We start from the raw sequence: 16575 nt of genomic DNA on the forward strand, positions 1-16575 counted from the left end.
TAGGCAGTTTTAGTCATTTCATATTTAAAGGTTTTCCATCTTCATAATATTAGATTTAAGGTCATCTTCTTGCAATTCAGGTATGTTAGGATAGCCAGTGCTTATTGTAGTCAGATAGCTGGGTTCTGGTGGTGCCATATGGTCCTGAGTTTTGTTGAGTCTGTCTTATGTTTGCCTTTAGTCATCTGGTTGTCCCTAGTATTGGCATGATGGAATGTCCTTGGTAATGCTTTAGGGCTGCCACCTCTGATTTTTCAGGCAGAGTTGGGACCCAGGAACCTGTATGCCAAGGCATGGGGCAGACCTCACTACTGCTGGTAGTCCCTACTTGATGCAGATTCTTCTCTTTTTCATAGGTTTTAATCTTCAATTATCAGGCATGTTCAACTTACCATACAAATTATATCTTTAAGAAATGTCATCATCAAGAATAAGCAGGATACCAAGATGAGACTTGATAGTCTATCACCATACAGTGGGGGAGGACGTCCCCCTTGATCATAGACCTAGGGGAGGGGAATAGGGTGAAAGTGGGAGAGAGGGAGGAATGGAAGGATACAAGTGATGGGATGGCAATTTAGTTGTAATATGAATAAATTAATAAAATTTTTAAAAAGAAATGCCATCATCAGAGGCTATCCATTTGAATTGTCTTAGTATTTGTTACTCATCCATACTTTATTTGTTTATTGGTTCACTGTTTCATTTATTTTGATTTTGATTTAATAAATATAATTATGATGTAAAATAACATTTGCATAAGAATTATCAAACACATAAAAATAAAGAGTAAATGTCTTGGGAGCAAATATCTTAGGATGACTAGGTAGAGTCAGAAATAAACACAATTTGGGGAATTTGAAGATAGTTTTCTACAGTGCATATAACCTACAAACATGGATGATTTTTTTCTCCTAAAAAGTTTCTAAAACACAGCAGAACTAAGGAAGAAAAATATTATTACTTTCTTATAAACTGATGCTTTGCATTATGATGAAAACATTTTGATTTAAACCCAAGATTCATTGTTTTTATTCAAATTAAGAATGATTATCTTAAACTATCAAGTATAACTTGCCAAGCAAATAAGTAAACACGTTTTGATTCATGTTAAGTGATCAGGTTTATTAATTAGAATCTTTGTACTTCAGGGGAGCTGTAAGAAGGTAACAGCTGTTGATGTCATGACTGCCGAGGAAATCTTAAACAGTGGGTTGTACTGAGCGCTGGCAATTCACACGGCCAGCGCTCTTGCCAAGCACAGTGGAAAGTCTCTAATATCCAACTTTCTTCTCCATTCTAGTACATTTTAATACATCTCAAAACCAATAACATCAGTTTCCTTTCAGTGTATTTGACATCGTTGGTGAAAATTAACCAATTTTGACGATTTACATCACGTTTTGATTTATTTTTTCTTGGTTAGTATTTATTATTTAATAAATGCTTACTTTAAATTTTTTCCAAAATGGTGAAGTTGGTTTCTCTTGCTATTTACATACTGGAATTATATAATTAACATGGTCTACTGTCTATGTTTTTAAAACATTTATTTTATTTTATGTTTACATATACATTTATATTATTACACATATATAAAATAGATTACCTATAGCAGGAGGAACCATCACACAATCAGGAATTATATAAATGCTACATTCTTAGTGTTTTGGCTATTTGTGTTTGACAGCCTTGAAGAAGATGTCTTTCCTATATTGGCTCATCTAAATTTCAATTGCTAGTCTACTTTTATCACAAGATTATACATCTTAGGTGCAGCAGCTAAATATGACTCTATAGAAAGATAAGGTCTCCAAAAATCCCAGAGTCATGCAGAATATGACATTTAAAAATGTTTTTATTACTTTAAAGATTCATTGACAATGAGACAAGTTAACTTCTGGCAACACTTAGCCTACCTCAAAGAGGATAATAAAAATCAAAGAACCTCCTTATGAAGATGGCTTCAAATGTGGCAAACAAGCCACTGGGCAAAAGGTCCTCATTTCTACCACAGAATTCTGCCTGAAAAAAGGACAAGCTTGGATGCAGGCAGAGTCGATGGCCAAATTCTGCCAAGAGAGTGTAAGCAAGTCCTCAATAGTTCCTGCCTCAGAAATATGTCTGTCAGATATACTGGTCCAGAAGGCTTAAGAAGATGCTTCAACATTATAGAGAGTTTTGGGTGACTATTCAGGTAGAAAACTGTCTCTGGCATCTTTTCATTTGAAAAGCTACTAACCTGCACTCCCGGCACACTCAGATAATCAACTTTATTCTTTCTCAAGTCTCTGAGGGATTTGAAGACCAGGTAGCTTAGTTTTACAATGAGGCTTAATTGTTTAGGGGCTAAAATGTTTTAGGTCTAGATTTGTGTTCTAAGTTGATAATGACAATATGTGATGGAGATTGATTTACATTCAGAAATTTAGACGCACCAAGATTGATTTATTTCTTCCATGCACATTAAAGTTACTCTTCTTATTTTTTTCTTAGATATATCATTGCTTCTCGTCAGAAATAAAATTTCTACATGACTTAAAATCTCAGAAAATTGGAAAAAATGAGAATTATTTTAGATATAAAGTAAGAACCAACATGCTGAAACCTGAAGAATATATTTGCTGATCTCATTTTAGTTCTATGTCTTTTCTCAATGCACTGGTTTAACATGAATTTTGTCTTGAGGAGAAAAAACTATCCATTATAATATACATTCATTTTCTGTAAGAAATCACATATATATTTAATTTAGCATTTTCTTTACTGTCATAATACAAAGCAGACCATAAATATTATTTTATTCTTTTGTTTAGTAGTATATTTAAGCATAGATGAACTGAGAAACAAAAAGTGACTATTGTTGGCACTACTATATTTGTTTTATAATGAGATGACACTATTCCTTTTAACAGTCATGCCTGACCAGAAAGAGAGGCTAAAATTTCCTAAAATAACTTTCAAATTATTTCTGCTCTAATGTAATTGCTCCTGTAAACATAATGATTCTCTGGTTTATTGATCACAGTTATAATGTGTTTTTTATATCTTTCCGGTCTTGACTACCCTTCATAGGAACATTAACTCATCCAATTAAAAATTTTTATTTCCCTAAACTCTATCCTAATAAAATCTAACCAAGTTTAGAGTTTTCCTTTAATATCTTCCCTACCAAACAAGATTACCGACTCCAAATATTCGTGGGCTTTGGGATAGGGGAGATTAAAGTTTGCATTTAAATGTTACTATTTTTGAGATTATGAGAAAAAAAGAAGTTTATTCATTCAAATTTAGTTCAATGTAAAACTAGTGGAACACCTCACTTCTAATACTTTAATTATATTATGCCAGTTCATATTTTATTTATGTAAATGTATAAGATATTTGAATATTACTTAGTATAGTTCTAGGTTATAGATTAAGTCATGAGTACTTATATTTTGTCTTATCAGTAATATTATAGAACATGAATTATTTATGCTATCTGCTTTGCTTCATTATATATTTGGATTCTTTCTCTAATTTTACAGTTTTTATCCTACTTTCCAAATAAGATGCAACTAGGTAGTGATATTACAAAAAAAAAATTAAGTGCTTTCCTAAATGGAAAGAACAATTCAAAAATGCATTGACATAAACTTTGTTTCTAAATGATTAGTATGTGAAGCACATGCAAAAGGCCCAGTAGACTATTCCCTTTAGGCAAAGATTGCATTGTTGATTTAAGTATATCTCAACAAGATACGTAATGAGAAACGTTAACAATTGCATTTAGAATTGGAAAGATAGGCAGTAAGGTGCCGTTCGGTCATGAGGAGCACCTGAGCTCAGTTCCCACAACCCACATTAGGCATACACAACCATCCGACACACTAGCTAGTGCTAGTGTCTAGTGCTAGTGACGCCATAGACATTGAAAGAGAAGCTAGAAGCACTCCTTCACTTTCCAGAATAAACTTTAACCATCAAAACAAAGATCAGTGTAGTCTTCACTCTTCATCACGGAAGCTTCTTTTTGCAGTACATGGATGACACCAGAAAACCATAACAAACTGCACAGCTGTGGAGCCCCGCCCTAATGGAAATAACTCCAAAACTCTCATGCAGCTATGGCTCGAGGAACAGTGTAGAAGATGGAGCTGAAAAAAATCAGGAAGTTTGTTGTGATGTTGTTTCTCCTAGTAATGATAGAATCTAAACCCATAATTTGAACAATAACACTGCCCAAATGTGAGCTGAGAGAGACATCACCAATAGACACCTAATGCAGATGAAGACAGGCCCAAGAGTCCTCATCCATATACAAAACTACAGACAAGGCTGAAATGCTGCGAAGAGGAGCACAAAGAATGGTGTGACAATTGGTTCTTCTACAGCAAATGATCAGCCGTGAAACATTAAAAATATAAACATATTATATTTAAGAAAATATATGTATATACATGTATTCATGCAATAGTAATTAATGAAAAGTGCCCAACTATTTGTAATAGATTGAGGGTGGCTATAATAAAGGATTTGGAGGAAGGAACAGGAATGAAGAAACGTATTATAAAGCCAAAAAGAAAAAGAAATGAAGATAATGGAAAAAAGGCCCATATGGCTACAATTGTAATGTCAAATATGTATTAAGCATTAAGTCTGCCTATTTTAGAGAATGTGCTAGCATTTATTATATCCTGTTTTGGTCTCAGTGTAGGAAATTGGAATCACAAATCTAAATGTAACAATGCACCTGAGAAACTGTTTAAATTGGAAAGAAAAATCATCCCCATTTTTAGCTGCCCTCCCTGTTTCATTTGTTCAACCTCATATTCTATCTTTTGTGCAATTCTAACCAAAAATAAACTCAGAAGCAGAAGCATTTGGGAAAGCCTGGATTTTGAAGCACCTACAACTGGAACTGTTATCCTGTTATGCCTGAATATCTCAAACATATTATCCTGTGTTTTTCAATCAGAAAGGAAATACGTATTTTCAGTTTCTTTATCTTCATTTAAATTTATGAGTAAATGAAGGTGACCCCTGCTACCTTAGTAAAGACCACTCAAAGTGCAAACTACGCTATTTATTTGTCAGGCATCATTGAGATGGTAATACGTATGCCTTAGTCTAATATTTGATCTCTGCCCTGAAGTATTTTGGTTCTAATGGAAGCTAAATTACTGGTGACTGGAAGAAATCATAGGTTTATAAGTACAAGAAAGAAATGAAATTTTTGACAGCTGCTGGGTGAACTATGTGGAACGTCTTCGGGAAAGAAGAGTTTAATTTCTATATGTGTGTACATGCATGCAAGGTGTTGTGTATATAGGCCGTGATTGTGAAACTGGAAAAGAAACTAAAAGAGAGTAAAAAGAGGACCCAAGGCACAAATTTGATAAAATGAATATAAGATAAAACATGGGTAATTTAATTGGAAGCATGAATCTGGGGGATGGAAAACATGGAGGGGATCTCTTAGGAAAGGGGAGGAAGATCAATGGAGAGCAAAATACATACGAGAACAGAACAGTAAAAACTCTACTTTCTAAGCAAACAAAGGTATAAAGTTATAAATAATATACACAGAATATGTTATGAATTAAGCAGTATATATATTAAAAATAATGAAACCTATTGTGTTCTATATATTTTTCTGTAAATAAAATAGAGGATTTCTTAATGAAAAATTTCCAGAGAAAAATTATATTGCTTTAGTTTACATTTAATCCTATGAGGTAAAACACTTTAAAAACTGCAAAATAAAAATATCACATAAGATGAACACAAACATGTAAAATAAGTATTTAAAACAGTTATTTACTGTCTTTATGCAATACTTTATTTTCAGCCTGAAAAATATGTCTGCAATCATGATGTCAATTTCTAAATATTAATAAATAGAAGAGGTTCTCCAGGATATTTTATTGGCAAATTTTATATCAGCTTGAACTCCATTTCCAAATATCTATAGAATAGAAACAATATTTTATAAGCATAAAGTAATGTTTACTGATGACAACTGTACTAATTACATGTTCTAAAAAGGATTTTTATTGTTTTTCATACATTACATTCTGACTGAAGTTTCCTCTCCCTCCTCTTCTTCCAGATCCACCCTTCCACCTCTTTGCTTCCCCAGATCCACCACTCTACTCCTTTTTCTTTTCCATTCAGAAAAAGACAGACTACCAAAGGATTTCAATCAAACATGCAATATCAACTTGCAGTAAGACTATGCACCTCCCCTCATATAAAGACTGGAGAAGGAAACCTAGTTTGAAAAAGAGTCCAAAAGGAACACAAAAGAGTCCGACAGAGCTTCTGGTCCCACTGTTTGAAGTCCCATAAGAAGATCAAGCTACATAACCATAAAATATATGCAGAGGACCCATCTCAGATCCAGACAGGCTCCCTCATTATCAGGTCAGTCTCTGTCAGCCCCTATGATCCCTGGCTAGTCAATTATGAGGGTTTTATTGTGGTGTCGCTGACTCATCTGGATCCTCCAACTCTTTTTCTGCCCCTTCTGCATGATTCCCAATTGTAGCCCGATGTTTTGCTGTGGGTCTCTGACTCTGTTCGCATCAGCTGCTGGATGAAACTCTCTGCTGACAACTGGACAAAGACCCAATCTCTGAGTACAGTAGAGTATCATTAGATATCATCTCACTGATATTTTGTGTGTGCAGGCATAGGCTCCCTCTGCTGGCATAGGCCTCAAGAAGGACCATTCATTGTTGCCCGTTCTCAAACGTTCTGTGTCTCCTCAGTGCAGCATATCTTGAAGGCAAGAAAAATTGTATGATGAAGGTGTTGTGACTGGGATGGTGGCTCAGTCCCTCAACTGGAATCCCTGCCTCATGACAGAAAATGTCATGTTCAGGCTCTGTGTCCACCATTATGAGGCATCTTTGCTAGGGTCATCCCATGGAACAAGTGTCCGTGTAGTAGGGTGGAGAGTCTTCTAGGTATAAGCCCAGGAGTGGCATAGCTAGGTCTTTGTGGAAACAGGGATTTATTGTGTAGCCTAGGTACTCTGAAACTCACTCTGTAGACCAGGCTAGTCTCAAGCTCAAAGAATCTGCCCTCTAAGTGCTGGGAGTATAAACATGCACCCCTATTGCCTGGTTAGAAAACACTATTTATTAGATAAAGTTACACATTCTATCTGAACCTCTTTGTGACCCAGGTTTCCTACTAGAAATTTATCATATTCTTTGATAACAGTTTTGAAGCCATTCAAATCCAATATCTTCATTCCTAGTCAGGTTTTGTATATGATCTGTTTATTAAATTGTAATTATAAAGGAGTAAATATGAAGCAATTCAAAGGATTATACAGAGAGATAGGTCTGTCTCCTGAAGTTTCTTGCTCTGAAATTACAAACACTGAAGATATTAAATTATATAACAATAGTTAGTGAGAAAAGAAAACATTAATTTGAAAAAGAACAAGGAAGAATATATGAACAGGTTTGGAGGAAATAAATGGAAAGCTTAAATTATGTAATCTCAAAAAAATAAATACTTAGAAAAAAGAAAAGGAAGTGTACTCACAGAACTGAAGACAAGAATGGAATGAGTTGACAGTGTTCACTTTTATTTTCAAAAATAAGGATGTTCAATAGGCGTGAAATGTCAATAAAATTATTTCTTCACTCTGAGTTCAAGGTGCTGCCCCTCTGTTTACAGTCCCCTTCTCTTGCTAGTTTCTAGCCTATTACTCTAGTTTTGTATGTCTAAAAATTCAGTATTATGTAATCATTGCAAATAGTAACAAAAATAAAATAAATTTACTTTCATCTTACCCTTTGACAAGGATTAGTACAAACAACTTACCTTAACTCTTTTCATCGACATCACTGGTGAGCTACTTATGGTATTTATTGAAATAATAATTATTATTATCATCATTATTATCAGATTCTGATTATAGAACTGAAGCACAGTAGAAAAGTCAGACTTTCTTCAATGCACATGATTCTCCTTCCTGAGTTTCCTCTGTGCTAGGCCTACAGATGTGAGCCCCACATCTAGCTCAATTGTCATATTATTTTTAAGATATAAATGTTGTTATGAATACATTTCCAAATCACTTTGCACTTTGCTACAAATCATCATGTATTCTAAGGAAATCATTCCCATATACACTTAAATGTTGTTATAGTTTGTTCTTTATATTCTCAACATACCAAGACTAATGTTAATATTGGTTTTCTCTTCATGTTTATAAAAAGTACAATGCAACATCTATCTTTAAGCTGCAAACACTTCCATACATAACTCAAATTACTGTGAGTTTGCTTTTACTATAATTCAGGTAACAATGCAAACAAGCCCTCATTTTCAAAACTAAAACAGACAGCCATACAACGAACAACTCCTTTTTACATTCTCCAAATCAGTTCTTCTTAAGTGATAAATTGTATTATTTTACTAGGCAAGGACTTCAATTTTACCTTATTTTTTAAGTCAAAAAATATATCTGAATATCTCACATTTAAAAATTAAAATAATATTCTTAAAATAAACTCTTTCTTGGTGTATAATAGTTCAAGCTTCTATTGCTTGAATATTTTCTTCTGTTCATGTATTTTGATATACTTATTTAATATACACATTTAATTTTATCTATGTCCACCCACTTAAAACAGAATTCCATGCTGCCAGTGTTAATATATCTTTAATTATACATCTTCTGCTTAAATTCAACCTATTTCCTTATTTTTCAGATATGGTTCATGATTTCACACAGATGTACATGTATTTCATGTAATATATATCTAAAAGAACATAAATATTGTTTTATAAGCTATGCCTATGTATTAAATTTTTCTGTTCATTAATGCTTTATAACTATCTATTCTTTGCTATTTTTCAATATTTTATATGTGCACAGACTTCAATCTTTAGTCACAATAAAAGCTAAAATACTAACTGTGCACATTATTGTTTGTGAAGTTTTCTTTCAAATTACTTTATACAGCCATTTAAAATTCTTTTCTCAACAACATTTGGCATTATTAAAAGATTATTGTAAAAATATGCTAATAATGTGTTCATTTGCATTTCCCCTTTAATTAATGAGATGAAGCACAATTTAATTGATCATTTTATCCCATTTCCTTCAGATCATTTCTATAATTGTTTTTCAATTATTTAATTGAGTTGCTTTTATTTTGTTTATTGGCTTTGTGGAAATGAGTTTTGCACCATAGATATCAATTCTCCCAGAGAAAAGCATGTGTCCTGGTAGTCTGCTGTCTACCTTAACAATATTTATAGACACTTAGATTTGGGTTGCGATGTGACTTTGACTAACTTATCTTTTTACTTTCTTCTTGATAACTTTAATTTTTCCTATGGCCCAGTCAAATATGTTGCATGCTAATTCTTTCTAAGTTTCTGATTTTCCAAGTAAATCTTTCTGAAATACAGTGTTTTTTTTTTTAACATTTTTGTGTGGTATTTAGAACCTTTGTTGTCTTTCCGAGAAACATAAGCATCCTGAGTTTAGCCTCCCAATTATTAATTTGATTAACTGATTCACAATAGAAGATGGACACAAAATAGCGTGTGTGAATTATGTAAAATATATTAAACAATGAGTGTATTCATTCAATTTTTAATGTTTTGTTGCACTTTTGAAAATATTATAAAATTCAATTTATATTGGATTATATATCTGTATCTTTTTTCAATGACCAGTTTTTCTCAATTTTCATTTTACACAGTGAGTTGTAATAAAAAATCTGAGTAAATCTGAAGCTTAAAAAGGCCTGGTGGCACTCAGAGGAAGGACAGCAGGCTGACAAGAAGAGAACTGATACCCTATGAGCATATACAGGGGGACGAGGTCCCCCTCAGTCACAGTCATAGGGGAGGGGAGTAAGGGAGAAATGGGAGGGAGGAAGGAATGGGAGGATACAAGGGATGGGATAACAATTTAGATGTAATATGAATAAATTAATAAAATACATTTTTAAAATATCTCAGTCAAAAAATGTATGATAAGGTAGAAAAACTGTTAAAAACTAAGAAAGACTAATGTAGTGATCATGATCTAAATCATTAAATATTAGAGTAATTTTAAATGCTCATTATAATATGAAGTGTATAACAATGAAATTTAATATTTTCTTAATATTCTTTTTAGAAAATACATTTAAAAGAACACATAAATAGTTTTCTTTGCAGTCTTAATCATAGTATTATTGAGTTATCACTACAGCTTTTTTATGTTTTGTATTGACAGTTTGGAAACATCATGGCTATATTCGCCAAAGTATAAGTTCCACCCACTTTGGCAAAAAGAGTAACGTTTTCACAGACTATAGCCAACTTCACTATAAAGCAGTGTTATTTTTGAAACTGATCTTTCTCTTTTGTAGTATTTTAATATATAGCCCTTTTTGTGTTCTCCTAAATGGAGTTAAGAGTAACATTTGTACACTTGTGTTTGGTATATTGAAATATTGACTATCACTAGACACTGTTATACTTAAGGTTTACATATGAACTTACAAGTTTTATGTAAAAAGACAGACTGAATTAACTTTTCTCCTCAATCACCTTAACTTATTAGTTTTTTTTCCTTATTACTCTTTCCTGGATCCTCAGTACACATGTTAATGTCCAATACATATACTATTTCCTATGTTTAAAACAGTCAAATGAAAAATGCAAAAACCAAAAATGAACTATTTTTGCTATAGTAGACCAAATATAAACTATATTATCTTACAACCCAATTTGAAGTTTTAAAAAATGTCTGAGTACTCTTTTACTGTTTTTAAATTCATCAACTTAATAAAGTAAATGTTCCAGAAAGCTGTTTTAATAAAAAAATAATGTTGCATTCACCCACTCTTACTGTTTTAATTCCATTTGTAACTATTCATGAGTGACCTCTAACAATACCACTTCACCATCTTGTTGTCATCTTTCATTGAGTTTATGGGGGTTAGTTGGCTGAAACTCCAAAAAACAGGTGACATTGGAGCCCGAGGAACCCACCTCTGATAGCCAGGCTAAACTTTCAGTGGAGGGAGAAGGGATAACAATGTACCCTCAAAACCATAGACTATACATTTAACCAGCTTCCAAGAAGTGTAGCTGTAAAGTAGAGATTGAGGAAATGGTAAACCAATGACTGGGCCAATCTGAAACCCATCCCATGGAAGTGAGCCAGTTTCTGACAAAATTAAGGATATTCTGCTATGCTTGCAGACAGGAGTCTAGCATAAGTATTTGGAGAAACTTCACCCAGCAACAGATGGAAAAAGATGCAGAGAGCAACAATAGGCGAAGCTCAGGGAATTTTATCAAAGAGTGGGAAGAAAGATTAAAGGAGCCAGAGGAATCAAGGACACCACAAGAAGATCTACAGTGTTAACTAACCTGGGCCCATGAGGGTTCATAGAAACTGAACCACAAACCAAACATCATGCACAGTTTGGACTTGCTTTTTCTTTATGTGAGTTCCTTAATAATTGTAGCGGGTCTGTCTTTGACTCTGTTGCCTGCCTTTGGATCCCTCACCCCTAACTGGGCTGCCTTGTCTGGCCTCACTAGGAAAGGGTGTGATTAGTCCTGGTGCAACTTAATGTGGCAAAGTGGTTTGGTACCCATGGGGTGACATCTCTTCTTTAAGGAGAAGGGGACAGGAGAACAGGGAAAGGAGGCATGAGGGTGAAACTGGGAGGAGAGGAGGGAGGCAGGCTTTGATCAGGCTAAAAATTGAATAAATAATGAAAAAAAGAGAAATTCTTCATTGTAAATAGAATCATACACTCATTTTTGCAAAAAGTGCTATGTAATTCTTTATTGAATATAGTATTCCCATGCTTAGTTTCATGAAATAGTAAATAATAAACACAAAATTCATAGAGTATACAATTAGGAACTACTTGCAACTCCACTTTGATTATGTCACCTACAAAAGAATAACATAACTGAGAAGTTGAAAATTAATTATAACAATAAAATATTTATTTGTGTAATTTCCCATAGACATAAGAATATTATTTAATAAGAGTAATGTAGTTTCACAATATTCATTTTACTGTTCATACAATTTGTGGTATTATTTCTGTATTTAATTAAATTGGTAAGAAATAAAAGTATAAAATGCATATGTGGTAATGAATTGCCCCATAGGAAAAAAAATCGGTTTAAATATATTGTTCTTGTAAACATGAAAATCTAAAAACAGGTATTTGTTGTTTCAATTCCCATACTATTTACTTATTCGTAATACACATGTATTTGCTTAACATTTATATTTCATGAAACACTAATATTTAAATTTCCAGGTAACTACTACTACGTTCAATATGAGATTAACTCGTATAAACTTAATACTACCTATATTCTTCATTATACTCAATACGTAAGTAGAGAAACATAAAGCCCCTGAACATTTTAGTTTGGTATACAAGATATATATTGAGTATTAAAAATGAATATACAATAAATGTTTAAGTTGGCAAGGCTATGTTGAAGTTCAACTATGTTGAAGTTATTTGTTAATTATATGCCTCTCTTGAGAACTGTGCTAATTCAGGATGAAGCAGAGTTAGATTCTATATATCAACATATATTTTTAATAAATATGAACCAAGCAGCTGGGGAAATGACTCAATAGTTGAAGGCACTGGCTGCTCAAGAAGAAGACCCAGGTTTGATTCTCAACAACTATATGGCAGCTTAAAACCATCTATAACTCTAATTTACAGGGAACTGATTCCTCCTCTGGCCTCCTCCCATACCAAGCATGAAGTGATACACAGACATACATACAGAAATTGTATTCATATACATAAAATGTTTCAAAAGTAAGAATAAATTTAATTTTAAAAATTAATGTTACACATGTATGAAAAAAATGAACCTAAGGATAAAGTACAATTCTCAGGAATGTATTTTCACAACAATGCATTACTTGTGTTTAGATCTCAGTACATGAACACAGTCATTAAAATAAATATGTTCCTCCTAACTGTACCTTTTGGGCACCTAAATTTTACAACAAACAGAAAAAGGCATTACCACACAGCAGAAGTTAATTATTTAAATTATTTTATTGACTTTAAATCCCAATCACAGCTCTTCCCCCCCTTCTACCAATCCCCTGCACAACAACCCCCCCTCACCTCTCCCTGTGAGATGGTGAGGACTCCCAGGGTTATCAAGCTACCTGATCACATCAAATTGGAGTAGGACTAGGTCCATCTCTTCCTATTAAGGATAAACAAGGCAGACCCGCCAGCAGAAAGGGATATAAAGGCAAGAGCTGTCTAAGAGGGATATAAAGGCAAGAGCTGTCTCTGACTCCATTGCCCACCTTTGGATCCATATGAGAACCACGAAATATCTGTTACATATGTGTAGGGGACTTGGTTCCATCCAAAGCATGCTATTTGGTTGGTGGTTGTGCCCTCATAGGCCCAGGTTAATCAATTGTGTAGGTTTTCTTGTGGTGTCCTGACCTCTCTGGATTTTTCAATGCATCCTCTCCATCCTTTAGAAGATACTCCAACCTCTGCCCTGTGTTTGGCTGTGGATCTCTGCATCTCTTTTCATGAGCAGCTGGCCGGAGCCTCTGAGATAACAGGTATGTCAGGCTCTTGTCTGAAAGCAAAGCAGAATATCATTAATTGTGTCAGGGGTGGGCTCACTCTCATGTCATGGGTTTCAAGTTGTTCCAGTCATTAGTTGGCCCTTCCCTCATTTGCTCTCTATTCTTATCCCTGTATATCTTTTAGACAGAGAAAATTACGGGGCAAAAGTTTTGTGGGTTGGCTGGTGTCTTCATACCAACATTTGAGGTCTTGTCTGATTACAACTGCTAGCTGTTTTAGGTTCCATATCCCTCATTGCTAGGAGTCTTAACTAGCCTAACTCTCATTGATTCCTGAGAATTTCTAAGAGGTCTCCGAGATGCCCCTCCCAATCCAGTTGTCTCTGTGAATACTCTCTCCCTTCATCTTCCCCATACCTCATCCTCTTTGTTCCCATCCCAGGTCTCTTCCACCTAGTCTCCTCCCTAAATCCAATCTTCCCTCCACGTCTAAACTATTTCCCCTCCTCAGTGAGATTCAAGTGTCCCCTCCTGCAACAACTCTTTGTTTGTTACCTTCTTTGGGTCTACAAATTGTAGCATGGTTATTCTGTACTTTACGGCAAATATCCAAGTTATAATTGAGTATGTACCGTGTCTGTTTTTCCTGGGTCTACTCATTCAGTATGGTATTTTCTAGCCCCATCAATTTCCATGAAAATTTCATGATGCGTTGTTTTTAATAGTAGTACTCCATTGTGTAAATGTACATTTCCTTTATCCATTCTTCAGTTGAAGAACATTTAGGTTTTTCTTTTTCAGTTTCTGGCTGTTACAGATAAAGTTGCTATGAACGCACTTGAACAAGTGTCTTTGTCATAGAGTAAAGCATCTTTTGGGTATATGCCTAAGAGTGGTATAGTTGGGTCTTCAGGTAGCACTATCCCCAATTTTCTGAGAAACTTGTTGATTTCTCCAAGTTCATTTCCAAAGAGGTTGTAAACGTTTGCACTGCTCCCCTCCACACAGTCCTCCCCCCCCCCCCCGACGCAGCAATGGTGGAGTGTTTCCCATGCACCACATCCTCTCCAGCACAAGCTGTTGCTTGAGTTTTTGATCTTGCCATTCTGATAGTTCTACGATGGAATCTCAGAGTAATGTTGTTTATTTCCCCCATTCACTAAGGACATTGAACTTTTAAGTCTTCTCAGCCATGAGAGATTCTTCTGTTGAGAATTCTTGGTTTAGCTCTGTACCCTAAATTTTTGGGGGGTAATTTTGTTTTTTGGTGTTTAATTTCTTGAGTTCTTCATATATTTTGGATATCAACCTTCTGTGGGATGTAGGATTGTAGGGTTGGTGGAGATAGAGATGTCTAGATTAGATTGGGATCTAGAATGGGAGGCAGAGGCAGGCGAATCACTGTGAGTTCAAGCCCAGACTAGTCTAAAAAGCTACTCCAGGACAGCCAAGGCTAACACAGAGAGACCCTGTCCCAAAAAAGTGAGAGAGAGAAAGAGAGAGAGAGAGAGAGAGAGAGAGAGAGAGAGAGAGAGAGAGAGAGATGGAGGCCAGAAGAATTGTAGGAGTCAAAGGCCATGGAGGACACCAGAAGAACACAGCCCACTGAATCAATAAGCATGACAGGGTTTATATGGGCTTTGACAGAATGAAGTTGCAAGCATGAGGCCTGCGTAGGTTTGTAGCATGTCCTTACTATGTGTTGTGGCCATTTGCTTGGTATTGTGTAGATATTCTTCCAGTGGAGGCAGGTGTGTCTCTGACTGATTTGACTGGTCTTGGCATTCTTTTCCTTATGTTAGATTTCTTTGTTCAGCTTCAGTATGAGGGCTGTTGCTTTGCCTTGTTATATTTTGGCTTATTGTGTCTGGTTGTTATCTCTTTGAGTCCTATTCTTTTTTGAGGGGCAATGGAAGAGGAGCGGATCTGGGAAAGAGCATTAGTGGGAAGAATCTAGACGAAGTGAGAGGAGAGGAAACTGTGAATTTATTTTCAATTAAAAAATATAAAAATTAAAACAGAATAAAACAAATTAGACAAAGTATATTTCTGTAAATTTAACAGCTCACAAAATATCTATCCATATATTCTTATTATAAAGAGTGAGCATTAGAATGTAAGAGACATATGTGTAGAATATCTTCTTAGAACTTTCTTTAATGCAAAAATGAGTAACACTGGACTTAAATTATATGAAGAATCAGTGAAAGGAAGGTTTGATGTTTTTGAGCAAATCAATGAGATAAACAGACCCTTAATCAAATTAACCAAGAGGCAGAGAAAGAAAACTCAAATTAACACAACTGGACATAAAAACATAAACTTAAGAAAAACTGAGGAAATCAACATGTGACACTGTGTGCATGGGAAAATAAAATAGATATCTGGGATAGATGAAGGGAAGGAACAGAATGGGGGGAGGATATAGACATGAGAGCAGTAGGAGCAGTAGGAGCAGTAGGAGCAGTAGGGTGAAAGACAAAGTGGGAGAGTCCTGGGAAAGAGAACTAGAAATAGTGTTGGAGACAACTCTGGGAAAGGTAAAAATCTAGGCCAATGGAACCTCCCTGGAAACTATGAAGGTGATCCTAGCTAAGACTCTGAGGAATGGAGGGTATGAAACCTGAAAAGGCCATCTCCTGTAACCAAAAAAGACTTTCGATGTAGGGATGTAAATAACAACCCAAGCACAAAACTTTAAAAGCACAGTTTTGCAGGAGTAAAGACAGAGCAAAAATTGAGGGAATGGCCAACCAATAAGACCCATGCCATGAGAGAAAGAACCCACCCCTGACACTCTTAATGATACTCTACTATATGTGCAGAAAGGTGCCTAGCATAACTGTTATCTCAGAGGCATCACTCAGCAACTGATGGAGACAGATGCAGAGACTCGCAGAGAAACCATTAGGAAGAGCTTGAGGAATCCTATGGATGAAGGAGAGGAATGATTGAAGGAGCCAGAGGTCATGGACACCACAGGAAAACCTACAGAATCAAATAACCTG

At 34.9% G+C, this 16575-nt stretch overlaps 1 long non-coding RNA gene across 1 annotated transcript in view; it reads left to right on the forward strand.

Annotated features, from left to right (window-relative positions):
• The window catches only part of LOC311589203, a 39622-nt gene extending 29754 nt beyond the window's left edge, over nt 1-9868 (forward strand). Inside the window, exons 2-3 of the long non-coding RNA XR_014776443.1 lie at nt 6095-6408; nt 9720-9868. This is a non-coding gene — a long non-coding RNA (uncharacterized lncRNA). The remainder of the gene's footprint in view (nt 1-6094; nt 6409-9719) is intronic.
• The last annotated feature ends 6707 nt before the right edge of the window (nt 9869-16575 follow it).

Source organism: Acomys minous, assembly GCF_964271855.1.
Source record: "Acomys minous genome assembly, chromosome: 18".
Lineage (NCBI taxonomy): Eukaryota > Metazoa > Chordata > Mammalia > Rodentia > Muridae > Acomys > Acomys minous.